Source organism: Cavia porcellus, unplaced genomic scaffold, assembly GCF_034190915.1.
Source record: "Cavia porcellus strain 051 isolate PalLab524CR breed Dunkin Hartley unplaced genomic scaffold, mCavPor4.1 scaffold_9, whole genome shotgun sequence".
NCBI lineage: Eukaryota > Metazoa > Chordata > Mammalia > Rodentia > Caviidae > Cavia > Cavia porcellus.
The window spans coordinates 64,571,079-64,591,767 of NW_026947492.1; positions in this window are offsets into that span (position 1 = coordinate 64,571,079).

The window sequence follows — 20,689 nt, forward strand, 5'->3', positions numbered from 1 at the left end:
GTCTTTAACAAGGATGTTACCACTGGTTTCACTCCCTTTGAACTAAACACTGTAGTGAACATTTGTATGAAGAGATTTGTTGAGAAAGATCTCTCTAGGTAGCACAGAGAAGTTGAACTCTATTAATTGTAACAAAGGTTAATTCAACCCTGAGCTGATCTCTGGAACTAATAGAGTAGTAGAAAGTATACCCCAAGCCAGAATTCATCACTTTCAGTTGCCCAGATAAACTCTAGTTTACTTTAGTTCCTGTTACAGTTTCTGTTACTACCATTTGTTAGAAAAATCTGGTCACTATGATGCATAGCTGCTCACTGTGATGCATATTGTAAGAAATAATCATAAATAGCCAAGTACTCTACCTCTATACTTCCACTTTACAACTCTATAAAATTATCCCTCCTTGATCATTTGATGCTTGAAATATTTTTTAAAGATTGATTCCTTCACCATGAGCATCAACATAAATAAATCTACCTCTTAATCCTGAACGATTTTTCAGAGTTTCTTTTTGCCATTGTATATGGTGCATCAGCCATGAAGACAGACCATGCTGACATCTTAGGTCACTGATTATGACCTTCATGAACGGAGCAACGATGTCTCTAGGTCTCAGTGGGAAGTCATTCCCTCAAGATTTCTTGAGTCCTCTTGGGGGTTTGGAGAAGGATTCCCAGTTCTCCACTGAAGCAGCTCACATGAGATCCCAAAGGGAGGAGGATGCAATATGCCTGCTTGATTGTCTACCTGATTCCAGTAAGATGCCTGGTGGCACCCCAGTTAGTCCATCTATCTCTCCTGCTCAGTTTGAGCAGGGAAGGCTGATAAATTGTCTTTATACAAGGTCACCATTAAGGGAAGGGCTTGAATTGTTTACTCCCTGAATGTCTGTTAAATGACTATGTGAATACATTGGATGGTGAAAATTATTAAGCCATTCCATCTGTGCTCCATAGTGAGGAGTTGAACATTTGGCTCCAAACTATGGAGCTTGTTTGGGATCCAACGTTTGATTCTGTGGGCGCATATAATAAGACAAAGCAGAGAACCTATAGATGCTTCTCTTTAGTCCAAATAGTCCCAATGTTGCCAAGAGGAAACAATAAAACAAAAAAGCTACTCAGTTAAGCACTTCTCAAAGGCTTCAAAGAGTGGAATGGACAGCCAATCAGCACATCAAGAGTTTTACTACTGTTACAAATTCACCTCAGTTCCTGTTACAGTTTCTGTTACTCTCCTGTCTTACAAAAGTTTCGTTAGTCCTTGTGACTCATAGTTCATCACTATGATGCATATTGTAAGAACCAACCAAAGACAGCCAAGTACTCTCCCTCTGTACCTCCTCTTTGCAACACTAAAAATCATCTCGTTCTAAGCCTTCAATGCCTGGCATTATGATAAGGACTGATTGCTTGTCAGTGCCCATCAATATAAATAAATCTGCCTCCAAATCCTATGTAATGTTTTGAAATTTCAGTTTGCCATTACAGTATCACCCCTACTCCCATACCCTGTCTCAAAAATTTCCCAAATTGAAGGAAATGTTGGAGATTCTAAACATCTGTTGACAGGGGACTGGATGTTGTCTTCCCACAGGAAGGGTACATGACCTTATTTTGGTGGCCCTTCCTATTAAAAAGAAAGAAATATGCAGAAGGACTTTAAGATTAGTGTTCTCTAACACTGGGGGAATCCTATTTCTGGCCTCTCAAGATGGAAAGATCTGGGTGACACGTTAATTGCCTTTTAACAACTATTACGTACTTAGAATCAAATGTTTCAGTGGCAGATTTTGGAAGCAGTTCCTCTAGGAGTCTTACTGAAAAGAGGATGGTTTCTGTGATAATGCATACATACACTGCTGCTCTCCTGAGCTCCTGCTACTGCTGATCTCAATATTATATACCACCTCTCTCTTCTCTCAGTTTTAGATTTTGTCACTTCATCTAGCACTACATCATTGACTGGTATAAATTTTGCAAGATGTGACCTTTGCATTTGTCCATTTATTATTGAAACTGTCAAGAAGTGTCAAAATATGCCCAAGAACCATCTGAAACACTTGACTAAAGTGCCATCTTGAGTGCTAGTGGTTTTAAATCGGTTTACTTATTGCAGTTGATTATTTTCATCACTTGCCTGTACTTTAAAATGACAAAGTCAGTATGGAAATTACTCAAGGGTTAAAGCTACAAATTCAATTTGACCGAACTATTCTCCTTCTATGTAGCTTTCCAAAATAGAGAAAGACCTCCATTACAGTGTTATATGCATACCCATGTTTATAACAATGTAATTCATAATAACTAACTCATGGAAGAAGGCTATATGTTCACCAACAAAAGAATAGATAAAGAAAATGTGATATTGATCCACAATGCAATGTTTCTTTTTCCATAAAGAAAACAAATGAGTCATTTTTAGTAAAATAGATTCAACTGGAAACTGTAGTTTTAAGTGAAATAAAATAGACACAAAAGTTTAAATGTCACACGCTTTCTCTTATACAAGAAACCCAAATCAAAAATAAAGATCAAAATAAATGACAGATACTAGGAGATAGAGAAGATGGGTTTTATTCAAATGGGAAGTTATCAAGAGATAGAGGGTTAGTAGGAGGGGAGGGAAAGGGTGATTAAAATATTAAGATGTGTTACATCCATGCATGGACTCTACACAAGATATGTAAACATTATATACTACAAACATGTACTACTAATAATAAAGATTTACAAACAAAAAGTAAACGTGAAAAAGAGCCCCCTAAGGCAGTCATTCTCACTTAACCAAAAGCAATTACAGATATAATCACTTTATTCCTTTTCATATTATTATACTTTGGTTATTAGTCAGGAAACAAGTGTTAAATTTCTCATCATCTAAACTTCTCTGATAGCACATTTGTGTCCAGAATATACTGCAAAGTCACACAAAACTATATGAATTAGAACTGAAAAGAGCATAAGATTATAGTACAGTGATACATAGATTCATGAACATTTTTGTTTGTGAACAATTTGGTTTGCAAACAGGAGTGTTTGGCAAAACTTCATTTTGATTGTGAACTCTGCATCAGGTGATGAACATGACTCTGACCATTTTTCCTAAGCAAGCATGAATGCAGCTATCATTTCAAATATCATAGAAAAATTTGAATTAAGTTCATGTACTAAAGCCCCACAATAATTGCAAAAGTTATCCTTTTGTCCCTGAGTTGTTATCACTTTCAAAAACATTAAGACATGCAGATATGCTTATCTAATCTAAGGATCCTCTTTTCTGAGCCCTATGCATGAAATGTGCCACATCATAAAGAAAAAAATGAGTTCAAAATCAGAAAATAGAACACTGAACCCATCAAAAAGATATTATTAAACCTCCCTGTTAAGGCCTTTAATAATAGATTAGGAGACCAAAAAACAGAAACAGACTTAATTCCACCTACTGACACCTGTGTTGCAGAACAATCAGAAACAGGGACAAACATCTACCAGTTTACTTCAGGACCTTCTGGAGCACATTTAAAATATACCAGAGAGGGACATTGTGTCAAATTGTGCATAAAGCCTCAGTTTCCACCTGGGCTGGATCCAGCACCCAGTCTGAAGGGACACTGAAAATAGGTTAGTTCCTGGACCTCTGGAGAAGGCCCAGCTCTTCCAACCACTAGACCATCTCAAGCCTGTTTGATCCCAATATACTGTGACTTGCTGCTGATAACTGACATGGTCAGAGTTTGAAAGCTTCCTGCATCTCCATCAGCAAGCGAAGTCCATAGTTGGTTTGACTGATAACAGATGGAAATCCCACCTGCCAATTTGTATATCTCTCGGCTTCATGGCCTTTCCCAGAAAAAACAAGTCAGTGCAGTTGCTCTGAAAAAGCCTTCTCGCAGGGCCTACAGCAAAGCCTCAGTGCAATTTTTTTAATTAGTTAGATTTATTTGTGCATTTAATATGCATAATGGTCACATTCATCAAAGTGAATTTGTACCTGTACTTGGTATATCTCAATCTTTTTTCCATTCTCATACCTTGCCTTTAGCAGTTTTTCCCCTATTTTTTATAAAACCTGTGTTTCCAATTTTTCCTCAGTGATATCTTTTTTTTTTATTTAAAGAGAAAAACAAAACTAAACGAAGCAAGACAGTAAAAGGCTAGAAGCAACACAGAATTTCAAGAGAAAAAACGTACAGTAAGAGTTCATCAGTTAATAGATCACACACTGTCAACTTAAAACAGCTGTCCAGATTAAAAAATTAAAGCATACAAAGTAGAGATTAATGCAGTGAGATTGCAGTCAGTTCTGTTCAATGATCCAAGAAAAACTCAGCAATATGGTTCTTTCCTACACATTTAAATAAACTTGCAGTTATATCCTTGAGATCACTTTCCCTCCTTCCTCTCTTTTTTACACTAACAATCGCGCATTTTAGTTTCCATTACTTCCACAGTTTTTTTTTTTTTAACGTTTTCTTTGAGGAGGAAAAGAAAAAAGATTGAAAAAAAAGGCCAAAAAACAAAAAACAAAGCAAGACGGACTAAACAAAATCCCAATGTGACAAAGCAAAACAGAGTCATTTAGATCAGGAGGATGGACATAGCATAAAATGAAAAAAAAAAATAAAATAAAATAAAGGGGGGGATTACTAGGTGATCAACAATGGTTACCATTACGCCTCTTGTTATCCCAAAAAGAGTAGCCTATATCAGCTAGTATAAAAGAATTGGACAAAACTGTACATAAGACCAATAAAACCACATTGGAGAGCTTACAGGATTCCAAAGAAGATAATAGTCAAATAATAACGGGCATCATAGAATATCTGGTCGCCTTCCAAATGGTTGCCTATACCCTCAAACTTGATACTATTAAGCGAAACAGAATATAATAAAATCAGTCAGAACAAGATATGGAGAACACTACAGGGGTTCAAATCAGGTTAACAGGGAAACAAAAAAAAAAATTGCTATAATCTATCGCACTATTTTTAATTTAATTTTCCCTTAGTTAAAAGATACTAAGAAGTAAATTAATTTTTTTTAAAAAAAGGAAAGAAAAAGGGGGGGGACTGAGATAAAAACAAAAAAAAAGAACGTATCAATATAACAACACCGGTCAGAATCGAAAAATTTAACCATCATTGTGTTTCACGCCCAGATAGCTTGACATTAATAGTAGTTACCATAGTGACTCTTTCCTTGAAATATTTCAGTCTAACTTCGTATACTATAGCATCAAATTTATCAAGACAGTGTGAGACCGTTCAAGCGAATGAAATTGTTGCAGGGAATTTAGAACCAACTAGCAGAAACCAAACGTCAATTTCTATATTATCTCTTTGTCTATAAAAAACTTGCTTATACTATCGCATACATTAAGATATAATAAGGTACCACACGTTAGAACCAATGGAAACAAATGAACAAAAATTTGATGGGGCTTCAAAACAGGATGATATTAAATCAGCGCTAGCTATTACGCTCTTATTCTCTTCAAAATAGTCATTTGTAGTATCACAGACAATAAAATAAAAACACCCAAATTAAAACCATTCCAAGTAATGAGTGAAAACATTATATGGCTTCAAACTAGTGTGACTGGGAATCATGATTACCACGTACTTTCATGTATTCTTATCGTTTCTTACACTAGGGAAACTATTCGGTATTTATACAGATGAGTTTGATTTATTTCACTTATACGTATGGTCTCGAGCTGCGTCCATTTATTTATAAATGTCTCAATGTGATCATTCTTTATAGCTGAGTAGTACTTCATTGTATAAAAATACCACAACTTTTTTGTCCATTCCTCAGTTGATGGACACTTAGGTTTGTTTCCAAGATCTGGCTATTACAAATTGTGCTGCTATCAACATGGGTGCAAATATATCACTGTGGTATGATGCTTTCAGTTCTTCTGGGAATATGCCTAGGAGTGGAATATCTGGGTCAAATGGTGTTTCCAGTCCCAGCTTTCTGAGAAATCTCCAGACTGACCTTCACAATGGTTGCACCAGTCTATACTCCCACCAACAGTGCAGGAGAGTTCCTTTTCCCCCACAGCCTCTCCAGCATTTGTTATTGGTGGTTTTCTTGATCTTGGCCATTCTTTCAGAAATCTCAGTGTGGTTTTAATTTGCATTTCTCTAATGACTAGTGATGCTGAACATTTTTTCATATATTTGCCATTTGTATTTCTTCATCTGAAAATTGTTTATTCATCTCCGATGCCCATTTTTGGATGGGTTCTTCGAATTTTGGGGGTCTGATTTTTTTTTTTTTAATTCTATGTCTGAGGGACAGTTCACTAGGATTTCTTCCCAGTTTGTTGGTTTTCTTTTCACTATGTTAGAGATTTCTTTCGATGTACAGAAACTTTTTAATAAGCTGTGATTCCAGTTATTGACTCTGGGAAGTATTTCCCATGCAGTTTGAGTCTTGTTCATGAATTCTCTAACTACCCCTATGTCTTCAAGGTTTTTACCCAATTTGTCTTCCAATAGATTTAGTGTTTCTGTTTTAATATTTAGATCTTTGATCCATTTAGATTTTATTTTAGCATATGGTGACAGGCATGGGTCTAGTTTTAGTTTTCGGCATATGGAGAGCCAGTTTTTCCAACACCATTTATTAAAGAGAATGTCATTCTTCCATGGAATCTGTTTGATCCCCTTTATCAAAGATGAGGTGGTTGGGTGTGTTTGTAGTTGTGGTTGTATCTTCTAATCTATTCCATTGGTCTTCGGCTCTTTTTGATTCCAGTACCATGTTGATTTTACTACAGTTGCTTTGTAGTATAATTTCAAGTCAGGGATTGTGATGCCTCCTGCCTTGCATTTGCTGCTTAGAACTGTCCTTGCTATTCTAGGTCTCTTATGGTTCCAGATGAATTTTAGGATTGATTTCTTGAGATCTATGAGGTATGTTGATGGTATTTTTTATCAAGATTGCATTGAATCTGTGTAACAGATTTTCACAATATTTATTCTTCCTATCCATGAGCAAGGGATGTCTTTCCATTTCCTGAGATCATCTCCAATTTCATTTTTCAATGTATTATAATTTTCCCTGTATAGGTCTTTCACTTCTTTCATGAGAGTAATTCCTAAATATTTCATTTTCTTGGTTGCTAGTGTGAAGGGTGTGGCTTCACTTATTTCTCTCTCTGTGATTTTGTTGTTAGTATATAAGAATGCTATTGATTTTTGAGTATTGATTTTGTATCCAGCCACATTGCTGAATTTATTTATTATATCTAGGAGTCTTTCAATGGAGTTTTGGGGGTCTTCTATGTAGAGTATCATATCATCTGCAAATAGTGATAATTTAACTTCTTTTCCTATCTTTATGCCTTTTATTTTTCTTTCATGTCTAATTGCACCGGCTAGTATTTCCAGTACTATATTAAATAGGACCAGTGACAGGGGACATCCTTGTCTTGTGCCTGATTTTAAAGTAAAGGCCTTCAATTTTTGTCCATTTAGTATGATACTGGCTGTTGGTTTGTCATAGATGGCCTTTATTATGTTGAGGTAAAGACCATCTATTCCAATTTATTGTAAGGTTCTTATCATAAATGAATGTTGTACCTTATCAAAAGCTTTTTCTGCATCTATAGAAATTATCATGTGATTCTTACTTTTGACTCTATTGATATGGTGGATTACATTTATTGATTTACGTATATTGAACCATCCCTGCATACCTGGAATGAATCCCACTTGGTCATGGTGTGTAGTCTTCTTGATGACTTGCTGCATCCTATTTGCCAATATTTTATTGAAGATCTTTGCATCTGTGTTCATTAGGGAGATTGGTCTGTAGTTCTCTTTTTCAGTTGGGTCTTTCTCAGGTTTTGGTAATAGAATAATGTTTGCTTCCAGGAATGACTTAGGAAGGATTGCTTCCCTTTCAATTTCACTGAAGAGTTTCAGGAGTGTCATCATTAGGTCCTCTTTGTATTTCTTGTAGAATTCTGCAGTGAATCCATCTGGGCCTGGGCTCTTCTTTGTAGGTAATGACTTAATTACATTTTCGATTTCATGAATAGCAATTGGGTTATTCAGCAGTTTTATTTCTTCTTGACCTAGCTTTGGTACTTTATATGCTTCTAGAAATCTGTCTATTTCTTCTGTGTTATCTAACCTTTGAGAGTAGAGGTTTTCGAAATAGGTGTTGATGATCTTCTGTATTTCTATTGGGTCTGTAGTGATTTCACCTTTTTCATTCCTTATTGCATGAATTTGAGCTTTTTCTTCCCTTTTTAAATAAGGTTGGCTAGGGGCTTATCAATTTTATTTAATCTTTCAAAGAACCAACTCTTTGATTCGTTGATTCTTTGTATTGTTTTCTTAGTCTCTATTGCATTGATTTCTGCTCTGATTTTTATAATTTCCTCTCTTCTTTTGGCTTTGGGCTTGACTTGCTCTTCTTTTTCTAACTGTTTGAGGTGTAGCATCAAGTTATTTATTTGTATTTGTTCTGTTTTCCTGATGTGGGAACTCAGTACAATAAATTTCCCTCAGAGGACAGCTTTCATTGCATCCCACAGATTCCGGTAAGTTGTATTTGTGTTTTCATTTTTTTTTTGTAGGTATTGTTTAATTTCCTCTGTGACCCACTGATTACTCAAGAGTGTGTTATTCAGTTTCCATATATTTATGGGATTTTTGCAGTCTTTTATCATTAATTACTAATTTCATAGCGCTATGATCTGATAACATGCAGGGAATGATTTCAACTCTTTTGCATTTCTTTAAATATGTTCTATGAGTTAATATATGTTCTGTTTTAGAGAATGACCCATGTACTGTTGAGAAAAATATGTATTCTGTTGTTGTTGGGCGGAATACTCTGTATATGTCTATCAATTCCATTTGTTCACAGGTGTGATTCAGTTCTTTTATCTCTTTGCTGATTTTCTGTCCTGTTGATCTGTCCATTGGTGTCAATGGTGTGTTAAAATCTCCTGTTATAATTGCAGTACTGCTATTTTGGTTTTTCATTTCTGATCTTACTTGTTTTATATAACTGGGTGCTTTGGAATTTGGTGCATATATATTTAAGATAGTTATCTCTTCCTCTTGAAGTTTTCCCGTAACCAGTATGTAGTGACCTGCTTTGTCTCTTCTGATCATTATTGGTTTGAAGTTCATAATGTCTGCCAACAGAATAGCTACCCTCTTTTTTTTTTTTTTTGGGGGGGAGGGTTCCTGTTGCATGAGGTATTGTTTTTGACTTTCAGTCTGTGAGTATCCTTTTGGGTTAGATGGATTTCTTGTAGATAGCATATGGTTGGATTTTGTTTCTTGATCCATTCTACCAGTCTATTTCTTTTAATTAGTGCATTGAGACCATTTACATTAATGGTTATAAGTGTTATATATTGGTTTATTAGTGACATGTTATATTTCTGCTGTTGAATCTTTATCTTTCTGTTCTATTTAATTGTCTGCTTTGTTAAGTGCTTTTTTAAAAGTGTATCTAGACTGTCTTTTAGTATTCTTTGCAGGATTGGCTTGGTGATAATGAATTTCTTCAGTTGTTCTTTGTCGTGGAAGTATCTTATTTCTCCATCAATTTTGAAGGACAGTTTTGCAGGGTACATCAGTCTAGGTTGGAAATCATTTTCCTTTAGGGTTTGAAATACTTAACTCCATGCTCTTCTTGCCTTTATTGTTTGTGTTGAGAAGTCTGCTGTGATTCTGATAGGTTTTCCTTTATAGGTGATCTGTCTTTTATCTTTGACAGCTTTTAATATTCTATTCTTTTGTTCAATTTCTGAAATGGTGACTATTATATGTCTGGGTGTAGTTTTATTTTGGTTATGGCTATTTGGAGTTCTATATGCCTTATTGATCCTGATATCAGTTTCCAATTTCATGTTAGGGAAGTTTTCAGCAATTACTTCTCTATGTATCCTCTTGACATCCTTTGTATTGTCTCCTTCTTTTTCATTTATCCCTATCAACCTGATGTTGTTTTTCTTTGCGTCATCTTGCAGGTGTTGTATTGCTATTTCTTGATTTCTTGTTATTTTTAAAAGATCTTTCCTTTCCTGTTCACTGGCTGCAATCTTGTCTTTGAGGTCCGAAATTCTATCTTCGCATTCACTCAGGAGGTTTTTACAACTTTCAATGTTGCTTTTGATTTCCTGTATATTTCTTTGCATCTATTTTGTATATTCTGTTTGTTTCTTATATTGTTCATCCAGAGATTCTATCCTTTTGTTTAGTTCTTCCAATTTTTTAGCTGTGTCTTCTTTAGACATGTTCAGCATCTCCTTCATTTCTTTTATTATTTCTTCTTTTACCTGATATATTATTTCTAGTTTGAATTCCTTCAAAGCTTCCCGTAGCTGCTTCTTTATTTCTGTTACTATTGTTTCAGGTATTTCAGGTATATGGCATTGTCGATGTCCGCTCCCGGCCGGCAGGAAGGACACACGACAAAGTCTGGTAGTGGACAACCTTTTCTTTTTATTTTCCTTCTCCGTACAGCCTGCCCTGGGTTCTCCCAGCTGAAGCCTCCTTTGGTCCGCTCCCCGCGGCTCCTTTTGTGCTTCAGCCTGCCCCAAAGCCTCTACCGGTCCGCTCTCCGCGGCTCCTTTTGGGCTTCTACTTCCGGGCTTCTATCTGGCTTCTACTTCCGCCCAGGGGTGGCACCGGTATATATACGGGTACAGTGTCCAATCATGTTAAAGTAAGCAAGGCAAGCTGATTGGCTAACATCATCAGTTGCCAGGCAGACTATATTGTTGAGCGGGTTGTTTACGCGGTAAGCAGGAAACTAACATATTCGATGGGAGGGGTAATCTACCTCAGGCCTCACTCTTTACTACAGGCCTCATGTCCGCCAAGTGAGGCGACCGGGCTCGGGGCTGCGGCTCCCAACATCTCCCCCTTTTTTATTTTTTATGAATGTGCGCATCGTAGCCCTTCCTGGACTGGGTGCAGAGGCTTATGCCCTATGTGTAGGCCCACCGTAGGTCCTTGGCTTAGACCCTGGTCGACCGTCCCATGGTCTGCCAAGGCCCTGAGGCCCTCGTCCTTTTTCTAGGGCCAGGCACAAACTGGACGGAACCTGGATGCACACAAGCTTGCACTCATTTTCTCTCCGTAAAGAAATCCCCTCGGAGAGAAATTTAGACCTGGGCAGCATCTAACAGTCCAGCGGCTTACGTGCAGGATGGGGTAGGGCCTGGCTTAGGTCGAGTCATGCTGGGGAGGCATGCTCTTACCCGTCATTGACTCATCTACCCTGCTATATCATAATTTTTTAGAGGAGGAGTGTGGGAAGCTCACCGTCCCTAGACTCGGTCGTAGGCTAGGCGAGCGAGCCATGCATATGCCTGAGGATCTTCTTGTCCATTTCGGGCTACCGCTATTTCTATTCATCTTGTTGGTTGGTCTGTGATGGATCTCCAGTAGGGCAGGTCTGATCTTTAGTCGAGGGCTTTGTTGTCCGTGTCAGTCTCTCCGGTACCCACAGTGGTTCTCGTCCCAGTTCCTGTGGGAAAACACAAACCGCGCCTCGGTTCCAGCTGATTACCGGATCCGGGCCCATCCATTGTCCTGTCAGGACATCTTTCCACTTCACCCACCCTTTATGGTTGGGGGAAGGGTTGCAGTGCTCCACGGCTGGGGAGCAATTATCATTATTTAAATTTAAAAAATTGTGTGTGAATAGTGCCATGGATAATCGTGCCTTTGGGGCCAGGCCTTGGCCTACTCCCCCTTTTTGTTTTTGTAAAATTTCTTTGAAGCTTCTATGAGCCCTCTCAATGATTCCTTGACCTTGGGGATTGTATGGGATACCATGTTTTAACTGAACCTCCATCATTTTGCAGAACTCATTGAAAGCTTTGCCTATATAGGCTGGTCCATTATCAGTTTTTAATATTTTTGGTTTGCCCCATGCGGCCCAAGCTGCCAGGCAATGATTGATCACATTAGACACTTTTTCACCTGTTTCTGCTGTTGCGAATATGACGTGAGAACAGGTGTCTGTGGAAACATGAACATATTTAAGAGTCCCAAACTCCTGTATATGTGTGATGTCCATCTGCCAAACATCACCAGGGATCAAACCTCGAGGGTTTACTCCCATCGGTATGGCAGGTTTGTATGTGGCACAGGAGTCACATAGTCGCACGATATCTCGTGTATCTGCTCTAGAAACATGGAAATGGTTTGCTAGTGTCCTGGCATTGACATGAAACTTATCATGGAAGGCACGGGCTCGCTCGATTGGTGTTAGTAAGGTAAAAATCCATAACGGGCGAGTGGCAGTGTCAGCAGCCGCATTCCCCTGTGCCATAGGCCCTGGCAGGGATGTATGTGCTCTTATGTGGGTGGTGAAGACCTTATGGTGTCTGTTCTGAAGCAATGTCTGGATAGACAGGAACAGCCCAGCCACTGTGGAAGTGGATCTAATTAAACCGGCAGTCTCAAGCACTTGCATAGCATTGACCACATACCTAGAATCGGAGACAATGTTAATGGCCTCTGAGAACCGTTCAAGAATCATTTTAACGATCTGCAGTTCCACCACCTGAGGCTGATCAGGTTCAAATTGTATGGTAACCGGGGGCTTGCCTAGGATCACATAGGCGCCTATCCCCGTCTTAGAGCCATCTGTGTATATTGTAGTTGCTGGGACTAATGGCTCAGAGGCAGTAACCTTTGGAAAAATTATAGGGTGCTGAGTGACAAATGACAAGATGAACACCCATATAAGTCTGGAGGCGACACTGAGGTCCACACCTGCTGACCCAGGGGTGGCCCTTGTTGAAGGCTGCCATCCTGAGCTGTCCTGTCTCTGGGGCGGGGGCCCGTCTGTGAAGGGGGCCCCCTCTGGCCGTTTTTTGGCTCTCTAGCATCTTGTCCACAAATACGGTTGCCCTGAGCATCAAAGACCGACCTACACTCCTCAGCTTTGTGTGATCCCTTCTTGCATCGCCCACAAACATATGGTTCTTCATTCCTAGGACGAGGCCTAGCATCTGCATTGTTTGGGCAGTGACGTTTAATGTGTCCTGGCTCCCCGCAGGCAAAACACCCTTTAGCCTTACATTCCCCTTCTAACCCGCGAGGTCCCCTCTGCTGTATAGCCGCGGCCAGGAGAGCAGCCACTCCCGAATTGGAGAGCGGCCCCCCTATCTCTCTGCATATCCTAATCCAGGCATTGAGGTCCTTGTTCTTATGAGGAGCTATCGCTGCCTTGCACTCCTTTGTACACTGTTCGAAAATCAGCTGCCTTACCAGCGGTCGAGCCACTCCCGGATCAGAAAATATCTTATCGGCAGCATCTTGCATTCGGGCCACAAAGTCAACAAATGGCTCTGTGGTACCCTGAATTATTTTTGAAAGACACAAGGAGGCTGTTCCAGCACCACTTACTTGCTTCCAGGCGCGGAGTCCTATGGCATTGATTTGCTCATAGACAGCGCCGGGGAACTGGGTCTGGTCATCAGCGTGCCGACCTTCTCCCATAAGCATTTCCTTGTTCCACCCCCGGTTTCCTCGATTGGCGTTTCTCTCAGCCTGCTCTGCAGAGAACTCTGCGTACCAGGCTCGCCAATCCAGGTAACTGCCCGAGGGCAGACACGCCTTTGCCAGCTGAATCCAGTCCGCGGGGGTGAGGGGCCCAGAAGACAGATTCTCCAGCATGGCAATGGTGTAAGGCGCAGTCGGCCCAAAGGTTGTAACTGCATTTTTAAGTTCTCTAATCTGCTTTATCTCAAAAGGCTCCCATACATTGCGTCCCTGGCCCATAGCTACTTGTACAGGAAATATCCCGTAGGGGCCACTATCTATCCCAGGTGGATGTACCTCATGAGACAAGCGTCCCCCCTGCCAAAGCCGCCTGTAAAAATACCGACCCGCCGGCGGCGGAGCATAGGACGGCGGCCGTGATTGGGCGGAAAATGGGGGCCCGTGCATCACTTCCTGTTCTGGCGAAAGGGGAGGGAGCTCCCAGGCGGCCGCCTCGTGGCGAGGGACCGCCTCCGGAAACGGCCCCCAAGGTGGGGCGGAAGGCTTCGCCTCCCTCTCGCGCCGGGGCGCACTCAGGAGCTCTCTACTCCTCCGCAGACCAGGTTGAGCAGAGCGCAATTCGCGGCGTGACGCTGAAAAAGAACCCTGCGACTCCTTATTGAGCGACTTAGGCTCCTGACAGCTGGTCTCTTTGGCCTCCCTGCCATTCAACTTTCCCTCGTCCTCGGAGTCAGACAACTCCGAGGCTAGAGCCCCGTCCTCCTCCTTAGCATCCTTGTTCCCCTTGACAGACACCTCTCGGGAGCTCCCTGACTGGGCCTGCTCAGATACCCTGCGTACTTTTGTAAGCTCTTGAGAGCTTTCTCCACAACCACCCTCGCTCTTAGTGCCGCTACCTAGCATGTTTCCCATTTTTTAATATGTTACTCACCGCGTGAGGCCCAAGGAATCCGCCACTTACGCGTGAGCCTGAGGGGAGTCTAAAAGCCCTGTAGGTGCGCGCCACCCAGAGCCCAGGCTTATCCCCAACTCACCTGTCTCGCAGCTCTGTACTGGAGCGTTGTCCACTTCCACGTCGCGGGGGTGATCAGTCCCCGGGCGGGCCTCCAAATGTCGATGTCCGCTCCCGGCCGGCAGGAAGGACACACGACAAAGTCTGGTAGTGGACAACCTTTTCTTTTTATTTTCCTTCTCCGTACAGCCTGCCCTGGGTTCTCCCAGCTGAAGCCTCCTTTGGTCCGCTCCCCGCGGCTCCTTTTGTGCTTCAGCCTGCCCCAAAGCCTCTACCGGTCCGCTCTCCGCGGCTCCTTTTGGGCTTCTACTTCCGGGCTTCTATCTGGCTTCTACTTCCGCCCAGGGGTGGCACCGGTATATATACGGGTACAGTGTCCAATCATGTTAAAGTAAGCAAGGCAAGCTGATTGGCTAACATCATCAGTTGCCAGGCAGACTATATTGTTGAGCGGGTTGTTTACGCGGTAAGCAGGAAACTAACATATTCGATGGGAGGGGTAATCTACCTCAGGCCTCACTCTTTACTACAGGCCTCATGTCCGCCAAGTGAGGCGACCGGGCTCGGGGCTGCGGCTCCCAACATGGCATGTATTTTCTTCTATGTACATGGCTACTAGGCTTTCTTGGGGGGATGGGTTCGGTGTTTGAGATTGCATTTTGGTCTTTCGTTTTGTCATTTTCCTATATTACTGTGTTTCAAGTGTTGTTTCAGAGTTTCCCCTGGTTGTGTTGTAAATTGACTCTTATGTCCTGGGCTCTTGGGACTCCTCTTGTAGTAGCTCCCTCCTTGGGCAGCAGAGCCCCTAGATTAAAAGAGGCTTGCCAGGCTCCTCTCAGGTAGACCTAAAGCTTCCTTAATTTGCACAGTTTCAGGGCGGGACCAGAGTCGCCTCTGCTCAGCTGGATGGGCACCGTCTGGTCCCCAGAGGTGGTAGTATGGGCCCCAAGCGGGAGAGGCGGCAGCAGGGCTGGCCTCCGTTCAGCTGGATGCACACCTTCCGCTCCCCAGCGGTGGCAGTATGGGTCCTGGGCGGGATGGGTGGCAGCAGGGCCAGCCTCCGCTCAGCTGGATGCTCACCTTCTCAGTGATATCTTACAGAGTCTACTCAAGTTACAGGATCATGTAGACTCCCTAGCAGTAGGGAAACTACAAAATCAAAGGCGCCTAGGTCTACTCATCATCAAAAACAAGAGGGCTTTGCATGTTTCTGGGGTGAGTGGGGGATAACTGGTGTTTCTAAAGCAAGCTGTAAAGATTGGTGCAAGATTTGCCTCAACAATCCTTGAGGATTGGACAGGAATATTCATTAGCATGGAATACTTGGCTTCAGGGTACATAATGGCTCTCCTGGAACCTGCCCATGTCAACACAAGACTAATAGCTCTATGAATTGAAAGTGTTAGTGTTCGTCCTTTTATGAAAGTTTCCAAACACACTGGACAAGACTTAGGAGGTTTCTCAGGCTCTACTAGACCATGTCCAGCAAACTTCCTTTAATCAGGGGATATGAGGGCATGCTAGGTGAGTTTCAGCATGTTGGTATTAGCCCAGGGAGAGCTTTAGACAATCACCCACAGTAGTTAGGAGCCTGCCACACTGGGACACCTGAGAGGCACGAAGGTCCTGCAGGCCTCACTGGACCACGCTCAGCAACCTCCATTCAGTCCCAGAAGCCAAGTGCATAGGAGGCGATTTCCAATACACCCTGAAGAAGCTTTGGAACATCCCTTGAAACATGGAAATATAGGAAAATGACAAGATGAAAGACCAAAATGCAATCTCAATCCTACAGCTCATCCCAGAAACCCTAGGAGCCAAATACATAGAAGAAAATATGTGCCATATACATGAAATACCTAAAATAATAGCAATTGATATAAGAAGCAACTTCCAGAAGCTATAAAGGAATTCAAATTAGAAATTACCTGCCAGGTAAAAGAAAAAATGAATAAAGTAATAAAATAAATGTTGAACACAGTTAAAAAATTAGAAGAAGAAGCAATTTAAAAATTAGAAGAACAATGCAAAAACATAGAATCCTTAGATGAACAATATAAGAAACAAACAGGATACATGGAGCAGATTCAAAGAGATATACAGGAAATCACAAATTCCATTGAAAGTAGTCAAAACTGCTCCTATTCAACATAGAACTGTAAATAGAAAAGAGAGAAATAAAAGGAGTAAAGATAGGAAAAGGGGAAGTTAAATAATTGTTATCTGCAAAAAACATGATGCCCTACGTAGAAGGTCCCCAATACTCTACTGAAAGACTCCTAGATATAATACATACATTCAGAAATGTAGCTGGATATAAAGTCAACACTCAAAAATCAGTAGCATTCCTATACACTAAAAACAAAATGACTGAGAGAGAAATAAGAGAAGCCACACTCTTTGCAATAGCATCCAAAAAATGAAATACTTGGGAATTAATCCCACAAAAGAAGCAAAAGTTCTATGCAAGGAAAACTGTAATATCCTGAAAAAATAAATTGAAGAGGATTTCAGAAAAAGGAAAAACACACCTTGTTCATGGATAGGAAGAATAAATATTGTGAAAATGGCCATTTTCCCAAACTGTTATATAGATTCAATGAAATTGCAAAGAAAATGCCTTCAACATACCTCATAGATCTAGAGAAATGACTCCTAAAATTCATCTGGAACCAGAAAAGACCTAGAATAGCAAAGGCAGCTCTAATTAGCAAAGACAAGGCAGGAGGCACCACAATCCCTGACTTGAAGTGATACTACAAAGCTACTGTAATAAAAACAATATGGTACTGGAATAAAAACAGATATTAAGATCAATGGAATAGATTAGAAGATACAGCTACAACTACAAACACACTCACTCACCTTATCTTTGATAAAGGGGTCATATATGTTCATTGGAAGAATGATAGTCTCTTTAATAAATGTGCTGGAAAAACTGCCTCTCCATATGTCAAAAACTAAAACAAGACTCATGCCTATCACCATGTACAAAACTAAAATCTAAATGGATCAAGGATCTGAATATTAAAACAAAAACACTAAATCTCTTGGAAGACATATTAGGTAAGAATCTTGAGGACACAGGCGTAGGTAGAGAATTCATGAACAGAAATCAAATAGCATGGGAAATACTTCCCAGAATCAATAACTGGGATCACATCTTATTAAAAAATTTCTGCATGTCAGAAGAAATCTCTAGCATAGTGAAAAGAAAATCAACAAACTGGGAAAATATCTTAGTGAACTGTCCCTCAGACAAAGGACTTCTGTATGAAACATATAAAGCATTAAAAAAATCAGACCCCCAAAATTCAAAGACCCAATCCAAAAATGGGCATCCGAGGTGAATACACAGTTCTCAGATGAAGAAATACAAATGGTAAATAAATACATGAAAAAATGTTCAGCATCATTACTCATTAGAGAAATGCAAATTAAAACCACACTGAGATTTTATCTAACTCCAGAAAAAATGGCCAGGATCAAGAAAACTACAAATAACAAATGCTGGAGAGGCTGTGGGGAAAAAGGAACACTCCTGCACTGTTGGTGGGAGTGTAAACTGGTGTAATCACTGTGGAGGTCAGTCTGCAAATTCCTCAAAAACTAGGATTGGAAGTCCTATTTGACCCAGCTATTCCACTTCTAGGCATATTCCCAGAACAACTGAAAACATCATACCACAGTGCTACATGTGCACCCATGTTTACAACAGCACAATTTGGAATATCTAGATCTTAGAAATAACCTAAGTGTCTGTCAGCTGAGGAATGGATAAAAAAATTGTGATATTTTTATACAATGGAGTACTACTCAGCTATAAAGAATGATCACATTGAGATATTTATAAATAAATGGATGCAACTTGAGACCATATTCATAAACAAAATAAATCAAACTCACATGTATAAAAACTGTATAGTCTCCCTTGTGTAAGAAATGGTAAGAGTACATAAGATTTCATGGTAATCATGATTCCCCATTATATTGCTTTGAAACATTATAATGTTTTCATTCAATATTTGGAATGGTTTTATTCTCTTTTGTGATGGTATGAACAGCTATTCTGAAGAAAACAAGACATTATGGCAGCCATTGCTGATTTAATATCATCTTGCTTTGAAGTTCTACCATGCTTTTGTTGTTCTGTTTCCACTGGTTCTGTCATGTTGTATCTTATTGGATTTTAATATGCATGATAGTATAAACAATTTTTTATGGAAAATGAGACAATATAGTAGACATTGCTCATTTTCTGTTATTTGGCTTTGAATGCCCTTTCATTCTCTTGAATGATTTATACTATTTTGTTATGTTTGGTACTATGTTATGTGAAGGCATGTGCAACTATTTAAAAGAAATAGACATTATGGTAGCTACTGTTAATATCCAGTTTTCTTGTGGTAAAGTGCTGTGTTGCTTACATTGTTCTGTTCTGATATGCTCTGTTCTGTCTTCTTTTGTCTTAATCTCTTTAAATAAAATTTAATAAATTACAAAAAGAATTGTCAGTGTCCCTTGGGAGGCTGAAGAAGGAAGAGTCTTAAGCTGGCCTAGACTACATAGAAAGTTCAAGACCAGCTTGAACAACATAGTGATACCACATCTCAAAAAAAAAAAAAAAAAAAAAAAAAGGAAAAAATTTAAATATCAAAGCCATGGAAATGATAGGTGACTAAAATGTTGTAAAGAAAATATGAAATAATGGTACTAAATACTAAAATTTAAATAAGTTAAAACACAGTTATTGAAATAAGTTTTATGGAAGTATTTAAAAGAAGGAAAAATATTTTACAAATGGAGAATAATACTTAAATTTTAACACTCAAACAACATATAATGATAAAGCAATTACCAAAAAAGTATTTATATTTCAATTCTCTTGGGCATAGTATGTAGCACTGTTTGTTAGACATTCAAGTACAGAGTACACAGATGAATGTAACTCTTTGGACATTAGAGGTGATATATATTGATATGATCAATATAAAGAGAGTGTTTTTGTGTGAGGTATTTTCCTTCCATTTGTTTGATATACAGAGCACCAGTCTTTTTTATGCATTCATAATGTACATAAATGGACAGTGATCATTCCTGACGTCCAGGTGTTATCTCATACACTAAACTTCACTTCCCACTTACTCCCTTCCTTTTCCCTAATAATTCACATTCTAGTTTCATGGCGTCATTTTTTTCTTCAAGACACTAAATGAGAGAACTCATGTCACATATGTATTTTTATTCTGGGTTTGTTCACGTAGGTTGATTGTCTAGAGTTTCATCCATTTTTCCTGTAAATGTCATAATTTCCATTCTATTTCTGGGTAAATTATGTTCCACTGTGTATATATGCTACAATTTCTCAGTTCATAAGTTGAAGTGCTCTTGGACGGTTCCATAGCATTACTGGCTACTGAACTGTGAATAAGGAAAGAGAAAGTGAGAAAATGAAAAGAAAACAAAAACAGGAGACACCACAATGTATTAATACTCACTGAAGTACATGTGTGCTAGACAGCACTGGGATCAAGAACATGCCAGAGGTAAAAGGCAACAGTGCTTGCAAGGCTGGCATAAGGAAACCAGTGTTCAAGAAATTATCCTGGGAGATGAGAAGAACACAAAAGGTAAGAGTGAGTTATGACTGTGTCTTAGCTGTGCTCCAAGACCCAAGAATGTGATCCCTTTGAATACTGCACATTACTCATGAATCATAAACTTAAAATAAAAATCTTTTAAAATTCAAGAGACCAATAAGAAGGCATGAACCTCCAATCAACTGACTACAGTTTGAGGCTAGAGACTACAATATTATACTGTTTTCACTTACAGAGCACTCCTTGGTATAAACTGAACCCCTGCCTGTTCACATTTGGGATACAATGGTTAGTTACTTCTGCAGAAGAATGGAGAGGAAAGGACTGTGTATGGACAGACTAGTGCACTTAAAGATTTTATTGTCCATAAGATAATTTGATTTACTTAGAACAACGAAGGCACAATGCTACCAGTTTCTTCTTGGAGACCACAATTAAGCAGCTCTGGGCAGGATTTCACATTAACTAATTTGCTTTATACGTTTATCTATGAATCTGTAGTAGGCCTAAGCCCCCGGCCTACCTACTTCCTAATATGTGAACATCTGTGAATCGTTGGTCCTTGATGAGGCTGAC